The sequence below is a fragment of the Arachis ipaensis genome, chromosome B4, assembly GCF_059453495.1.
Source record: "Arachis ipaensis isolate K30076 ecotype BB chromosome B4, ASM5945349v1, whole genome shotgun sequence".
Classification (NCBI taxonomy): Eukaryota; Viridiplantae; Streptophyta; class Magnoliopsida; order Fabales; family Fabaceae; genus Arachis; species Arachis ipaensis.
In genome coordinates this window covers 138,243,460-138,261,671 of record NC_142439.1, presented here as the reverse complement: position 1 = coordinate 138,261,671, position 18,212 = coordinate 138,243,460, and the positions used below count along the sequence as shown (strand labels likewise).

Here is an 18,212-nt window from a genome sequence, read left to right as displayed (position 1 = left end):
TATGTATTTTTAGTGTAAAATAATTTTATAAAGATAATTAATCGTATATTATTACATTAGTAACTAATTTTTAGAATATAAATTTTATGAGATAACTAATTTTTAGAATATGATTTTTACACTACCCACCTATGATGCACGGACACTGACACAGACACGGGATACGACACGATACGGGACACGCTGATACGTAAATTTTAAAATCTTATAAGACACGGGACACGCATACATATAAAATATAAAGTATTTTTTAGATAAATCGTAATGATATTTTGATATTTTATTGATATTAAAATATAAATTAATTTTTTAATTATTTTTAGTTTCTTATTTTAATTATATCAAGTATTTAAAATATTTTTTATTTTAATAAATAATAATATATATTATATCTAAATTTATTTCAAAAATATATGTTAAGAATAAGACTGTACACGTTGATACGTGATGGTATTTAGGTGTATCCAAGCGTGTCCGAAAAAGAATTTTTTTGTTTTTTATTAAGACACGGTTGGATATAGCAGACACGCGTGTCCGACGAGTGTCAGTGAGTGTCGTATCCAAAATGTGTCCGACACGCGGACACGACAACTCAGTAAAGTGTCCGTGCTTTATAGCTACCCACTGGCTTTAATTTGGATCTTGATTTCATCCTCAATATGCAACATTATGGCAAATTAAATTCTTATTTCCATAGTATTATATATAGATTATGAGTAATTCTTGGCATACAAGCGATTAAGGCTTGTAAGCCTTACAAGTTCAATTAAAACTAACGCTCAAAACACGTTTCGAACCATTCTTCTTCCTCTTCGTCTTCTCCTTCTTCTTCTTCTTGCTGCACGTTCTTCTTCCTCTTACTCTTCTTCTTCTCCTTTTCTTTCGTTTCTCCACGTTCTTCTTCATCGTCTTCCTCTTCTTCTTCATTTACGTTCTTTCTCTCTGTTTTATCTTTTTTTTTTTCGATTTTTCATGGTGAAATCGTTTTTGAAGAAGAAGAAGCAGTAGAAGATGAGGAGGAGAAAGAGAAAGAGTTCTGAATTATGCATAAGATGTATTTTAACAAATTTTGGGTGTATTTCTTTAAATCCTTTGGGTGTATTTTCTGTAATCCTTTGGGTGTATTTCTATAATCGTTTGGATAAATTCCTGTAACAGTTTGGGTGTATTTCTGTAATCATTTTGGGTGTACTTCTGTAATCGTTTGGGTGTATTTCTGAAGTACCATTATCTTCAAAAGGATTACAGAAATACACCCAAAGGATTATGAAAAATATACCCAAAGTATTTAAGAAATACACCCAAAATTCGTTGCATAATTCAGAACTCTTTCTCTTTCTCCTCATCTTCTGCTGCTTCTTCTTCAAAACGATTTCAAAGCTTGATTTCAGAAACTATGACAATCGAAAAAAAAAAAAACGAAGAAGAAGAAGAAGAGGAGGAAGAGGAAGAGGAAGAGAAGAAGAAGAAGAGGAAGAGGAAGAGGAAGAGGAAGAGGAAGAAGAGGAAGAAAAAGAAGAACCGTTCTGAGTGTAGCGCTTTGATAATAGAAAACGTTGAATAACGCATTAAAAGACCTAATAACTTATAAGACTTGTAAGTCAAAAAGACTTGTATGTGTAGCACCCTCGTAGATTATTACATAGAGATGGCCAATAGATAGTGGTTAAGTGCTTAGTCCATCGCCATAAATTTGTACAATAGATACCTTCAAACATGATTTTAGGAGAAATTTATTTTGTCTATGCATCATGTTAAGAAGTTATAGAATATAACAAAAATCACCACAAAAATGATTGTAATAATTAATTTAGTTAGACACTTCTTCCAAAACTGTTGCTGAATATTCTGACCAGACTTTATATTATTGCAAGAAAAATAAAAAACGGATCAAGCTAAGACATACAAAATGAAACCCATTATTTTAGCATATATGTCATAATTATTGCAGCTTCATCCCATTGTCAGAAGTAAACTGGACTTACTTAGTTACTCTTTGTCGGGAATTTCAAATGTTTGTGAAATATTAGTGTTTTAATCATTTTAATAATTAATTTTAATTATAAAAATATATAAAATATATATTCATTAAAATTATTAAAATACCAATGTGTTTTAGGAATTTTAGAAAGAGGAATGTTAGGAGACCAATAATTTTGGTGTTTTGTAACTATTGGTCATCAATAATGTTTTTAATGGTGTGAGATTACATCTAATGGTGGGAGATCACTCACTTTTATTTTGATGGTTAAGTGTTGGACAAAAAACACAAAAATTATTGGCCCCTAGACTTTTCCTTTCAAAAATATTTGAAAATTTTCTTTTTTTATTTGAAGTTAAGGGCCGTTGGCCTCCTTAAAGATTTTCATTACTTTTATTTAAAAAAAAAACTTGCACTCTCTTTTTGTTTGGCCATTATTTTTCAAATCCTTTAATTACTTCATAATTGAATGGTATTTATAATGTGATTAATTAATATTATTAATATTGTAACACCCTCACTATCAGAAGTCACGCTTCCGGCTGCGCTACTCTGATAACAAGAAGTATTACGACTACTTTACATACTAAATATTAAAATAGGAGCCTGTGACTCAACACTGTATCGCTGATTTCTTAGAAAACCGACAATAAACACTTTATCTTAAGAAAAATATAAACAGGCATAGATTCATATACAAGACTCATTACATAATAATTCATAATATAATATACATATAAAACATACAAATTCCTATCCCTCTTACAAACTTGTACTAACAAAGACGAGGGAAGAAAATAATCTAATTAATACAACATCTTATAAAAACAAACGTAGTATATCTCTTCTTAATGCTTCTTCATCCGGTTCCTGAAAAGGGTAAAACTGTAGGGAGGTGAGAACCTAACCACACGGTCTCACCACGAAGTTTCAAAGTTGTCATAAGAAGATATTTAATAAGAAAACTGTTTTCAAGCTCAGTGATTATCATTGCCTTATGAATCTTTTAAACCAATAGGAAATCGTTCAAAACTCTTTCAAAGAAACAATGTTTAATCTTTCAGAAATCTAAAATCTTTCCTTTCTTATAAGAAAAATCTCAATCAGAAACCAACCATGCAATCAAACAACACAGTCATTAATTCAGCACTAAAGTTCATTCTTAAATGTAGCACGCCAGGACAAACACAGGCAAGACAGACAAGGAAAGCACAAGTAGGTAGCAGTTACAGCAAATAGTTCAAGTAGCAGTTAAGAACAGTTTAGCAATTAGGCAAACCAAAACAAGATCAAACCCAAGCAAAGCATACAAATGCATATGATGCATGCCTGTCCTATGGCTGATGAGGCTCATCTGTCGGTTATCCAGCCAACCCGACAAGTCTGAATTGTCCTTAGACCGTCCCCCGACGTGCATCCCCAAGAGTCTATGCATAGCTTTTTCTCAAATAATCAATATTGCTCAATGGGGGTAACATTCCCGGGAATTTATATAGTGCCCGGTCACACTTACGTCGTAGGGTCAACAGAGTATCGAGTTTTCAACCTGGTACACGTGGTGGCAAGCCACGACACTTAATCCAGGGAACCTCGTATCTCAGATATTTCAAATTCATAAGCCACATAAATAATTCATTCATCATTCATCAATATCTAAATCATTCTCAATATCATCATCATTCGTCAATCCATATCCCATTTTCAAATTCATTCAAAAATCATATTTCAAATCAATCCTCATCATCCTTCTTTCAATTAATCAACAATCTCAATCCAAAACATAATTCTTTCTTTTCTAAATAAATCAATCTTACATATAATGTTTAAGAACTAAATCTTTTTAAACAGTTACTTCAAACAAAACTTCCAATTTTATAAAATTTCGGCAGCATCTCCTCTAAAACTCGGATTCTGCCACCCTTTTCGGGTCCCAACCAAACCAAACCAAACACCTGTTAACCAGTTAAATCACTTCCAACAACCATTACAACACTCAACCCAATGAAATTACAAGATTCAGAATTCAATCAACCAATCCTATAAATTGCAATTTTAATCAACTTCAACCAACAGCAATCAGTCAATAATTAAGAATTCTCAGTCTTTTCTAAACAGTTTCAAACCAAACCGTCCCTCAAACCCTTTTTGATTCATTTTCCAAAATAGCAAATCGTTCTCAATAAACAAACCGTTTTCAAATATTAAGTCTTTTCCAAATCTGTTTTAAAATCAAATTCCGATATTAAATCGGGTTCAAATCAAATTTCAACATTCAATATTTTCTAAACCAAATCGTTTCTAAAATTAAATTAAATGCCAATACTAAATCTCTTCCAATAATTCAAGGAAAACCACTTTAACCACATCATTCAACTAGTTAGAATATTCAACTTCCTCATTTAGTCACTCAATCAATCGAACTAACAATCTCATTCATTCAAAACAACTCAATTCAATTCATAAGACTCACGAAATCACAAAAATGTATTTTACGCATTAATATCGATTTATAACAACTCTGGAAAATAAAACAAGTTTAAGAAAAACGCCCCTACCTCAAAAGTCGAAACCTTTAAGAGTTAACGCGTCAAGGGTCCCTTTTTAGTCTTAACTCGCGGCAGCAACCACGAGAAACGAAGAAGGTCGACACCGCAACAGCCTCTATTTTAATCATACAGTTTCTAGAACTCAACCATAGCATATTAACATCATGAACTTCTCAATTTTATAGCAGAATAATAACGGTAAGAATTCCAAAGCTAGAATAGATTACCACAGTTAAAGAAAAATGCCGCAATGGAGGGGCAGAAGCTCCGGCAGCTACCTCAAGTGACGACAACAGCCCCAGGCTCCGATGATAGCAACTGTAAAAGCTCTGTAGTGACCACAATGTTCCAGGAATTCAGAAAAACGGAGATTAAAAACAAAACCCTTACTGACAGTGCGTTATTCGGCGGCAGAGGCAGCGGTGGTTCCCGGAACGGCGGTACACAGCGGAACGTCCTTTTCCTCCTCCGACAGTGACACCCACGGTGGCCACCTTCCTGTTCTTTCTCATTCCCGTTCGGGCTCACACTCCCGGCGAACCCAACGGCGGCAGCGGCGACTCAACAGCTCGGCAACGGAACCTCCATCATCAAAGACAGTTCGGCGGTGATGGCTTCGCGGTGAGGGCGTGACTAGGCGCGATGGCAGTGCACGGTTCCCTCCTTCGTGTCTCTCTCTCTCTCGCCTCAGATCTGATCCGCGACGGCGGCTTCGAGGCAGGTCGGCGGCGACGCGTGGCGCAGTGGCGGTGATTTCCCCCTTGCACGGTGGTTCGGGCTGGATGGAAGGCAAACGGTGACGATGAAGCACGAAGATCTTCCAGCAGCGACTCAGGCTCAGCGACGCCTCTCTCACTCTCCGCGATGGTGGCGCGGTCCCTTCTGCTCCCTCAACTCCATGCTCGCTCTCTTGAATCTCCCTCCCGACGGCATAGCGACGGCGACGGGCGGCGAGCAACTCGGCGGCGACGGGGAGGCCAACCGGTGCTGGCTCGTCCCTCTCTCCCTCTCCTTCTCTGTTCTCCCTTCCCTCTACTTTCCTTTTCTTTCTTTCTTTTTTTTTTTGTTTTCTGTTGTATTTACTGAAGGAAGGAACAAATATGGCGGCTAGGGTTTCGTTTTAGAATAAAGGAAAAATGTGTGTTGATTAGGGTTAAGGTTCGTATGTGGAATTGGGAATTTTAGGTTTAATTTGAGCAAAATAATTTTAATAAAATTGAAGTATAAAGTATTAATATTTGAAAAACTAATTTAATCTTTAAAATTATTTTAAAATATTATTTATGGTATAAAAGTACTAATTGATTCTCAATAAATTACTCTAATTGAAAATACATGGTAATATAATTAATTTTCTTTACCTTTGACTTAAAGTATTAAATGATATAAATATAAAGCATCTAAAATCGAATCATATAAAATTCTTATTATCTCATAACTACCAACTTTATAATTTAAATATAAAAAATAATTCAATAATTATAAATTTAAACAAAATTCTAATTTAAATAGCCAGACATCATTATTTTCAAATTTCTAGAACTTTAAATCATAAATGGAAAAATAATCCATAGGCATAGAGTTTGGATAAAAACTTTAATTTATTTCAAATCCGATCAATTGCCTTTAATTATTTTTATTAAGAATAATTTCTGAAATTAAAACTATAAATAAATATATAATTTGGGATTAGTTCAAAATAGAACTTTTCAAAAGTATTGGGTCTTACATCCTACCCACCTTATAAAAATTTTCGCCCTCGAAAATTATTGATACAAAATTAAAGAGATTCCATATTACTTCGCTCTTGAACTTATTTAAAGAAAAGGCAAAAAGTCCTCAGTATATATATATATATATATTCATATAGTTTCAAATACCAGAATTTTCATATGGCATAAAAATATAAAAGGTATAAGTATGATGTGAAACAAAATTACAAGATAGGCTTGATGCACAAAATAATATATTTCACACGTGTGATGGTAATGCAAGGCGGCAAAAGGCTATAAAGCAAGCCGGGGTTAAAATGATGTGCTCAACATCTGTATACTAATCTCATACCAACTTCAAAGACTCAACTATTCAAACTTCAATATAACTTATCTCCATCATTCTCAACTGTACTTTATTGAGCAACTCATCCGAAGGTTTTCAACCTCGTCAACACTTCATAAATCTTAATGGTCACAAACCCAACATCAACAAAATTCTTTCACATGAAATAACGTTCCACAACTCCCTGCAACATTGTATATTTACAAGTTTCACCTTTTGCGTCCATCAAACGTACCCTAAGGAATTAATGTGTCGTTTACTAAGTCCAACAGTCACACAAGATACCAAAACTAACTTCGAGTATACTCCGAAGGATAATAGACCTTAGCAAAGAAAGAAAAGCGGCAAGGACCGTATTCGCGAGAATTTGAAAGGAATTGTTGAAATCATAAGTAGACAAGGATAAACAAGAAACGAAGAATGTTGGAAAGAGGATCAACTGATAACTTTAAAGGTAACTCTTGAGTCGACGGGATTCGATAGGATCAATAAGATGAAAAACAACACAGTATTTTGAAACGAATTCAAGATGAATCAAAAAAATATGAGGTTTACAGAAGAAGAATATCCAAACCAAAGACAAAGTTTATAGAACTCAAGAGTATGGTTTAAAAATATTTTCGAATACATTGTTCGTAAAAAAAATAGAAAACTTAAGGGGAAATCATTTCATGTTCTGAAAGAGAAAATGGGTAACAAACATCCTTCAAAAGATTAATAAAAGTATAAATGTAGCATTATTTCAATATAAATTCAAGTGGAAATAGATTACACAAACTTTGTAAATGGAAGGATTAATTTGGCTAAGAGCTAAATTGTATTTTCTCTTCTTTTTCAAGCATGTATGAAAACTACAATCTTGTTGGAAGAAAACCTGACATAAAGTTTTACTCATAAAAGAAAAGTTGATGCATTACAATTGAACATGTTTAAATCGCATACAGAAATTTTCAGAGTATAAAGTAAAGGAGTGTAGCCTGAATTGAAAGCGATTTTATTAAAACTTTAATAAACGGTTATATCGCCCTGGAACGAGTTCAAATCACATCAAAGAGAGGCACTGCTCAAGTAAAGCAATTCAAAGTCAAGGACAACTTTGCATAAGAATAAATCAAAACTTGTTTAAAAAGGTTTAAAATAAAATTCCAATAATATACTTGAAGTTACAACTTTATAAAGATGTTCAATAATATTAAGATGCGCTAAAAAGGAAACTAATTCATTTTAAGAAAGGAACTTAAAGGATTTCGATTAGGATTCATAAAGCATGTCGCTCATAGAAACGAAAAGCTTAAAAAGAAACTCAGCAACTTAAAGAAGTTGATTCAAAACTTAAATTTCTTAAAAAAAAACTCACTAGGCACAGATTATCAAATGAGTTTCCAATTGGTCCAAAGGAATACAAAATGCGTCAGGAAAGATAACTTAATCAATAGAAAATTCTCAAGAAAATCTTTGACTAAAGAAAGACAAATAAAAGGACAAATGGTGCATTAGATGGAAACGAATTCAAGTTGACTCGAATGAGCATGAGATTCATAAGAAATGAAAAACTAAGACTAATGGTGACGTTCAAAAAAGGTGAGAGAGTAATTAAAAACAGAATCAAATATAACATTCTCATAAATGAAAAGCTTAAGAAAGAAATTGGTTTATTTACAAGAAGAAATATATGAGTCCAACATTTTTTTTTCTAGAAGAACAATAATTGCACAAACAATATAGTATGCTAAACCAAATTCAAATTAAAAATAAAATAGGTGAAGTTTACCAAATAAAAACTAACTAGGAGGAGATAAAAACCTTTCTTTGAAAAATATCTAAGTATATAATCAAATAAGGATATTCGTAAAAATTGTAATAAAGTTGCTAGAAAATCAAATTGTATTTAAAGTATATATATATTTCCATAAATCAGTAAAGAAACAGGCGAGGTATTGGAAACAATTAGTTTTAAACTGTATAAGAATCTTTCAACGTTTATATAAAGTACATATCAAATTAAAAGCGGTTTTGTTAAGATTTAAAGAATGGCTGTAATTATCGTCAAATAAGGAAAAAAACTAAATTACAATTTGTTTACAAAGGACTCAAAATATGAACTTAAAAATGTGTATTGCATCAAAACAGATTCAAATGTATATATAAAAAAAATACATGATTCAAGTGGAAGTGGCTAAATAAAGAAGCTAAATACACCAAGGGTTTTAAACAAGCATATGCAGCCAGAATCAAACAAGAGCGTACGTGAACAAGAGAGTAGGATTGAAAGATAATTTGATCACTTTACAAGAAAAGTATCGCAGACAGGAACCATAGAGCATTCCAAGCAGGAATAAGATACGTAATATTCGCAGAGTTCAAGACACTTAACCGCGTAACTTTGAGAAATAATTCCTAACGTTCCCAAAACCCGCGACTCATGATATTTATGACTCGCATATCGTCTATGATAACCCATTGGTGCTTCCATATACATAATTCACAGTGCTAAGCCGGCCAAACTTAATACCAGGAATTATGCAATGCAAGACTAATGGCATTAATCAATAGACCGTCATGTGCATAAAACTCTAATTCTCGTTATTCAAACAAGACCTACTACATGACAGACTCTCAAAGTATGCAATTGTTGCATAATCAGTCCATTCCCAAGGCTCTACAGGAAAGACCGCTCTGATACCACAATGTAACACCCTCACTATCAGAAGTCACGCTTCCGGCTGCGCTACTCTGATAACAAGAAGTATTACGACTACTTTACATACTAAATATTAAAATAGGAGCCTGTGACTCAACACTGTATCGCTGATTTCTTAGAAAACCGACAATAAACACTTTATCTTAAGAAAAATATAAACAGGCATAGATTCATATACAAGACTCATTACATAATAATTCATAATATAATATACATATAAAACATACAAATTCCTATCCCTCTTACAAACTTGTACTAACAAAGACGAGGGAAGAAAATAATCTAATTAATACAACATCTTATAAAAACAAACGTAGTATATCTCTTCTTAATGCTTCTTCATCCGGTTCCTGAAAAGGGTAAAACTGTAGGGAGGTGAGAACCTAACCACACGGTCTCACCACGAAGTTTCAAAGTTGTCATAAGAAGATATTTAATAAGAAAACTGTTTTCAAGCTCAGTGATTATCATTGCCTTATGAATCTTTTAAACCAATAGGAAATCGTTCAAAACTCTTTCAAAGAAACAATGTTTAATCTTTCAGAAATCTAAAATCTTTCCTTTCTTATAAGAAAAATCTCAATCAGAAACCAACCATGCAATCAAACAACACAGTCATTAATTCAGCACTAAAGTTCATTCTTAAATGTAGCACGCCAGGACAAACACAGGCAAGACAGACAAGGAAAGCACAAGTAGGTAGCAGTTACAGCAAATAGTTCAAGTAGCAGTTAAGAACAGTTTAGCAATTAGGCAAACCAAAACAAGATCAAACCCAAGCAAAGCATACAAATGCATATGATGCATGCCTGTCCTATGGCTGATGAGGCTCATCTGTCGGTTATCCAGCCAACCCGACAAGTCTGAATTGTCCTTAGACCGTCCCCCGACGTGCATCCCCAAGAGTCTATGCATAGCTTTTTCTCAAATAATCAATATTGCTCAATGGGGGTAACATTCCCGGGAATTTATATAGTGCCCGGTCACACTTACGTCGTAGGGTCAACAGAGTATCGAGTTTTCAACCTGGTACACGTGGTGGCAAGCCACGACACTTAATCCAGGGAACCTCGTATCTCAGATATTTCAAATTCATAAGCCACATAAATAATTCATTCATCATTCATCAATATCTAAATCATTCTCAATATCATCATCATTCGTCAATCCATATCCCATTTTCAAATTCATTCAAAAATCATATTTCAAATCAATCCTCATCATCCTTCTTTCAATTAATCAACAATCTCAATCCAAAACATAATTCTTTCTTTTCTAAATAAATCAATCTTACATATAATGTTTAAGAACTAAATCTTTTTAAACAGTTACTTCAAACAAAACTTCCAATTTTATAAAATTTCGGCAGCATCTCCTCTAAAACTCGGATTCTGCCACCCTTTTCGGGTCCCAACCAAACCAAACCAAACACCTGTTAACCAGTTAAATCACTTCCAACAACCATTACAACACTCAACCCAATGAAATTACAAGATTCAGAATTCAATCAACCAATCCTATAAATTGCAATTTTAATCAACTTCAACCAACAGCAATCAGTCAATAATTAAGAATTCTCAGTCTTTTCTAAACAGTTTCAAACCAAACCGTCCCTCAAACCCTTTTTGATTCATTTTCCAAAATAGCAAATCGTTCTCAATAAACAAACCGTTTTCAAATATTAAGTCTTTTCCAAATCTGTTTTAAAATCAAATTCCGATATTAAATCGGGTTCAAATCAAATTTCAACATTCAATATTTTCTAAACCAAATCGTTTCTAAAATTAAATTAAATGCCAATACTAAATCTCTTCCAATAATTCAAGGAAAACCACTTTAACCACATCATTCAACTAGTTAGAATATTCAACTTCCTCATTTAGTCACTCAATCAATCGAACTAACAATCTCATTCATTCAAAACAACTCAATTCAATTCATAAGACTCACGAAATCACAAAAATGTATTTTACGCATTAATATCGATTTATAACAACTCTGGAAAATAAAACAAGTTTAAGAAAAACGCCCCTACCTCAAAAGTCGAAACCTTTAAGAGTTAACGCGTCAAGGGTCCCTTTTTAGTCTTAACTCGCGGCAGCAACCACGAGAAACGAAGAAGGTCGACACCGCAACAGCCTCTATTTTAATCATACAGTTTCTAGAACTCAACCATAGCATATTAACATCATGAACTTCTCAATTTTATAGCAGAATAATAACGGTAAGAATTCCAAAGCTAGAATAGATTACCACAGTTAAAGAAAAATGCCGCAATGGAGGGGCAGAAGCTCCGGCAGCTACCTCAAGTGACGACAACAGCCCCAGGCTCCGATGATAGCAACTGTAAAAGCTCTGTAGTGACCACAATGTTCCAGGAATTCAGAAAAACGGAGATTAAAAACAAAACCCTTACTGACAGTGCGTTATTCGGCGGCAGAGGCAGCGGTGGTTCCCGGAACGGCGGTACACAGCGGAACGTCCTTTTCCTCCTCCGACAGTGACACCCACGGTGGCCACCTTCCTGTTCTTTCTCATTCCCGTTCGGGCTCACACTCCCGGCGAACCCAACGGCGGCAGCGGCGACTCAACAGCTCGGCAACGGAACCTCCATCATCAAAGACAGTTCGGCGGTGATGGCTTCGCGGTGAGGGTGTGACTAGGCGCGATGGCAGTGCACGGTTCCCTCCTTCGTGTCTCTCTCTCTCTCGCCTCAGATCTGATCCGCGACGGCGGCTTCGAGGCAGGTCGGCGGCGACGCGTGGCGCAGTGGCGGTGATTTCCCCCTTGCACGGTGGTTCGGGCTGGATGGAAGGCAAACGGTGACGATGAAGCACGAAGATCTTCCAGCAGCGACTCAGGCTCAGCGACGCCTCTCTCACTCTCCGCGATGGTGGCGCGGTCCCTTCTGCTCCCTCAACTCCATGCTCGCTCTCTTGAATCTCCCTCCCGACGGCATAGCGACGGCGACGGGCGGCGAGCAACTCGGCGGCGACGGGGAGGCCAACCGGTGCTGGCTCGTCCCTCTCTCCCTCTCCTTCTCTGTTCTCCCTTCCCTCTACTTTCCTTTTCTTTCTTTCTTTTTTTTTTTGTTTTCTGTTGTATTTACTGAAGGAAGGAACAAATATGGCGGCTAGGGTTTCGTTTTAGAATAAAGGAAAAATGTGTGTTGATTAGGGTTAAGGTTCGTATGTGGAATTGGGAATTTTAGGTTTAATTTGAGCAAAATAATTTTAATAAAATTGAAGTATAAAGTATTAATATTTGAAAAACTAATTTAATCTTTAAAATTATTTTAAAATATTATTTATGGTATAAAAGTACTAATTGATTCTCAATAAATTACTCTAATTGAAAATACATGGTAATATAATTAATTTTCTTTACCTTTGACTTAAAGTATTAAATGATATAAATATAAAGCATCTAAAATCGAATCATATAAAATTCTTATTATCTCATAACTACCAACTTTATAATTTAAATATAAAAAATAATTCAATAATTATAAATTTAAACAAAATTCTAATTTAAATAGCCAGACATCATTATTTTCAAATTTCTAGAACTTTAAATCATAAATGGAAAAATAATCCATAGGCATAGAGTTTGGATAAAAACTTTAATTTATTTCAAATCCGATCAATTGCCTTTAATTATTTTTATTAAGAATAATTTCTGAAATTAAAACTATAAATAAATATATAATTTGGGATTAGTTCAAAATAGAACTTTTCAAAAGTATTGGGTCTTACAAATATTATTATTAATATTAGGAAAAAGTTTGGAAATCAAACTTAGGAACTAAAATCAGCCAAAATTTTTTATTTTTAACTTTATTTAATGAGATGAACAAAATTTAATTCTTATCCTTTCATGCGCCTATTTTTTTATTGTAACATTTAATGTATATGAAAACATTAATTGTGTATATTAAATAGCATATTATAAGTATATACATTTATCAATTTATATTCTTATTAAATGAGTAGACATAATTTATATTTCTGGTATTTAATTTATATTATAATAACAAAAGTACATTTTTTATTTATTATGTAACATCTATATATTCATACACATAATTTTTATAATAAATATATTTTTAAAATTCATATTATTCAAATTCTAAACTATATTTTTTTAATATATTTCAAATTATTTTATATATACACTAATAAATTATGATTCAAAATATTTTAATATCTTTTTTTGAAGATATTATACATTTAAATCAACATATAATTTTTCAAATCACCGTCTTCGATAATTTAAAAATTTGTTTCATGTTTTTCAAAGTGAAAATGATTTATTATGATTCATATATATTTTTAAATTTTACTATAATTAGATTTAAAAAAGAAAATGCCAAATATCTAAATTAATTTATTCAATTTATAAATTTATTCATAACATTCAAAAATTCATACACATAATATCTATAGTTAAGTAAAGTATACATAACATCCAAAATTTTATATTAATAACATCCATAATTTCATACTAATAACATCCATAATTTCATATTCATAATTTCATATTCATAATATCCATAATTTTATTTACACCAAAGGGTCATTATTTTAATATTTTTTTCTTTATTATTTATATGTATGCTTATTTATTGATTTTAATATGACGAGTAGTTAATAATTACTTTTAAAATTTTATTTTTTAATTTTTGTTTATATTTTATATTTTATTTTTTATTTTATAATAGTCTGTATGTAAAATATAAGTTGTATAACAGAAGTTGTTAAATTTTTTAATTTAACATCCATACTTTTATACATATAATATTTATAATTTTTTATATATAATATCCATAATCAACAAATTAGTGTTAATTTATTATTATTTATTATTTTATTTTACAAGTCATGAACCAACAATTTTGAATGTTTTTAATTTTTAATAAATATAAATTGATCAAATTTAAGATATTTTTATTTTTTATAAAATGTGTTGAGGTGATTTGAGATTTTTTTTTAAATTAAAAATATAAAATTTAAAATTTTTATCTGAGAGAAAAAAAATTATGAAATTATAAATGCATGTAGTAATAATGAGGAAAAAATTTTTAGAATCTGATTCATATTAAATTTGGAATTAACTTTTTAGTACAATTAAATAAGAAAAGATAATTAATTATAGAAAGAAATTAATTGCATTAATTAAATTAGGAGAGTGATTCACACTCACTTATAAACGCAAATATTTTTAATCATATATCTTTATTTATTATCTATAATATTTTGGCTACGTAGCATTACTCTTAATATTAATAAACGGTTACTAAATATTTAGTACTATTTGGTTGAAGGAACACAACTTTTTGAGGATTGTGTATGTTTATATATATTGTGTCTATTGGCTAAAGGGACACAACTCTTTAAGAATTATGTATATTCAAAGCATTATATCTATTGAAAATAGAAAAGACACAACCATTTGTATACGTATAACTAATCATAATTGCTACGTGCAATATGTATAAATATTAAATAAGTTTTTGTCCACTATTTCAAAAAACACAAGTACTAAAAGTGAACATTTTAATCAACTATTAAGAGATTTTCTTTGTTCAAGAGAGTTGAGAATTTTTTACTACTGCTAATTAAAAAATTCTTAGGTTTCATTGTATTTTAAGAGAGTATTGTCATCAACCCTATAACAACTAAGTGTGGAGACAAATATCTCTCTAAAGAAAGCGATCTAATCGTATCTTGAAACTACTACACAAATATAAGATTTTGTCATCTTACCATTTTCATATACCCAACAATTTTAGAGAGATATTAGTTGAAGATGACACAAGATCAAAACACCACGTTCAAGGTCACGAATCAAGAGTTTGTCAAGTTAGATAGCTTTGATGGAACAAACTTCAACCATTGAAAGGACAAGATATTTCTTCTTTTGATTCTCAATCTTGCATATGTGATTGACCCAAAGGCTACATCAATTGCCGATACCGCTGAAAATGTCACACCGGAAGAGAAAGAAAAGATTGTTCAATTGAAGAAGAAACGTGATGAAGATACTTTTGCATGTCGAGGTCATATTCTCAACATTTTATCCGACCGACTCCATGATTTCTACATGTCAATTCAATCACCATTGAAGATTTATTATGATAAAATATTTTGAATTTATTATGAATGATATTATGGATCAAATTCATGAATTACAAATCCTTGTAAGTAGACTTCGTGATCTACAAGTGGTGATCCTTGAATCATTACAAGGTGAATAATATTTTTTTAATGAATTCGATAACTTTTGTGAATTATGTGGTATTGTGCATAAATCTTCCGCTCAATATACTCCACAACAAAATGGTTTGGCGGAAAGAAAAAAAAATCGTACCTTAGTGGATATGGTTAATTCAATGTTATCAAAATTGTCTAATAATTTGTGGGGTGAAGTATTATTGATATCATATCATATCCATAATAAGATACCATCAAGAAATAGAAAGGTTTTTTCTTATGAAATTTGGAAAGGAAGAAAACCTAATTTGGATTATCTAAAAGTGTGGGGTGTTTAGCCTTTTATCGAGTTCCTTATCAAAAGAGAATCAAGTTGGGGCCAAGAGCCATAAAAGGCACTTTTATAGGATATGCTCAATATTCTAAAGCATATAAATATTAGACTTAGTGTCTAATATAGTTGTTGAATTAAGAGATGTAGAATTTATTGAAAATAAATTTATCAATTATTCAACTTCTAATTTAGAATATCCCCAAAATGATACTAATGTTTCACAAGAAATATATATAGAGCAGCCGGAAAGCTATGTGCTACCCGAAAATGAAAAGAAAATTTTTAAATTAATTAAGTCTTTGTATGGACTAAAACAAGCACCTAAACAATGGCATGAGAAGTTTGATTCAGTGGTGTTATTAAATGGCTTCTCACATAACAGTGCGGATAAATGTATTTACTCAAATTTTACTAAAGATTATGAAGTAATCATTTGTTTATATGTTGATGATATGTTAATCATCGGAAGAAATTTAGAAGGAATTCGTATAACAAAGGAGTATCTAACTTCTAAATTCAAGATGAAGGATTTGAATGAAGTTGATACAATATTAAGTATAAAGGTGCATAAGAATGAAGTTGGCTTTATTTTAAGTCAATCTCATTATATTAAAAAGGTATTGGAAAAGTTTGATCATCTCACAATTAAAGAATCCAATACGCACTGTGATCCTAATCTTAAATTAGAAGGAAATTAAACATGGAAAGACCTATAACACAATTAGAATATGCTAGTGTTATAGGAAGTTTAATGTATGCAATGTATTGTACTAGACCTGATATAGCATTTGCTGTGTGCAAATTATCAAGGTTTACAGAAAAGTCTAGCAATCAATATTGGAAAGCTATAACAAGAAGTTCTTGGTTATCTCAAGAAAATCATAAATTTGGGATTACATTATAGTGATTATCACGTAGTTTTAGAAGGTTATTCCGACGCAAATTGGATTACAAATCTTAGAGATAACAAATCTACTTCAGAATAGATTTTCACCAGAGGTGGTGGAGTAATAAGTTGGGTCTCAAAGAAACAAACATGTATTACACATTCTACTATGGAGGTTGAGTTTGTAGCTTTATCAGCCGCAGGTAAAGAAGCAGAATGGTTAAAAAAATTGTTGTATGATATAAAGTTGTGGCCACAGCAGACGACAGCCATTTCAATCTTCTGTGATAGTGAATCAACCATGTCTCGAGTATATAATAAGGTTTATAATGGAAAGTCTAGACATATAAGTTTGAGACATAAGTTTGTGAGGCAACTAATAGATAATGGTAATTACCATCACTTATGTAAGATCTTAAGGAAATTTAGCAGACCCTTTAATTAAATGTTTGTCAAGGGATAAAATCAAAGAGACTACTGCTAAAATGGAATTAAAACCTATTATTGCTAAATGATGGGAACCCAACCTTATTCTAGTAGACCACTAGTTTTAAGGTTTAATGGATAATAACAAGTTATTTAGCAATTGGAGCACTAAGGTATAGGATTTAGTGCTATTTACAATAAATTAGGAGGGTAAGTTAAAACTCTATCTTAATGGAATGATAATATTATTTATTAAAAAATTTCACCTATATGAATATAAGAGTGGTGCCGCTCTAATAGATAATTTTAGAAGTTTTATTCTCGTAAATATTCATGAAACCAGGATAAGCACAATGTCATATAAGTGTTTAAAATTATAAACTCTTAAACTTAGAGGGTATAAGTAATGTGTGTGATTTTTAGTACTAGCATATGGAGTATAGGTTTAATCGACTAGACACCTATTACTTCGTTAGAACTTTAAAATTTAAACTAAAATAAAGAATGTTTAATCTTAATGACACATTCTTTATGCATATACTTGTATGACATTTAAATTTTGTAAATAGTGGGGAATTGAAGGGTATTTACAAATTTGATTAATTAATATTATTAATATTAATAAACGATTACTAACCGTTTAGTACCATTTGGTTGAAAGGACACAACTTTTTAAGGATTATGTATGTTCACACATTGTGTCTATTGGCTAAATGGACACAACTATTTAAGAATTGTGTATATTCAAAATATTGTATCTATTGGAAATAGAAAAGATACAACCATTTGTATGCGTAACTAATCATAATTGCTACGTGCGCAATATGTATAAATAAGTCCTTGTCCACTATTTCAAAAACACAAGTACTAAGTGCACATTTTAATCAACTATTAAGAGATTTTCTTTGTTCAAGACAGTTGAGAATTTCTTACTACTGTTAATTAAAAAATTCTTAGGTTTCATTGTATTTTGGGAGAGTATTGTCATCAATCCTATAGCAACTAAGTGTGGAGATAAATATCTCTCTAAAAAAACGATTTAATCGTGCCTTAAAACCACTACACAAA

At 31.8% G+C, this 18,212-nt stretch overlaps 2 long non-coding RNA genes across 2 annotated transcripts; both read right to left on the bottom strand.

The window, feature by feature from the left end:
- Positions 1-2,612: 2,612 nt before the first annotated feature.
- Positions 2,613-5,776, bottom strand: LOC148569418 (uncharacterized). The gene is made up of 4 exons (XR_015881177.1): positions 4,922-5,776; positions 4,755-4,845; positions 4,537-4,662; positions 2,613-2,866 (listed from the first exon to the last, which is right to left on the bottom strand). It is a non-coding gene; the product is annotated as an uncharacterized LOC148569418 (long non-coding RNA).
- Positions 5,777-9,397: 3,621 nt separating this feature from the next.
- Positions 9,398-12,408, bottom strand: LOC148569417 (uncharacterized). The gene is made up of 4 exons (XR_015881390.1): positions 11,707-12,408; positions 11,540-11,630; positions 11,322-11,447; positions 9,398-9,651 (listed from the first exon to the last, which is right to left on the bottom strand). It is a non-coding gene; the product is annotated as an uncharacterized LOC148569417 (long non-coding RNA).
- Positions 12,409-18,212: the final 5,804 nt, after the last annotated feature.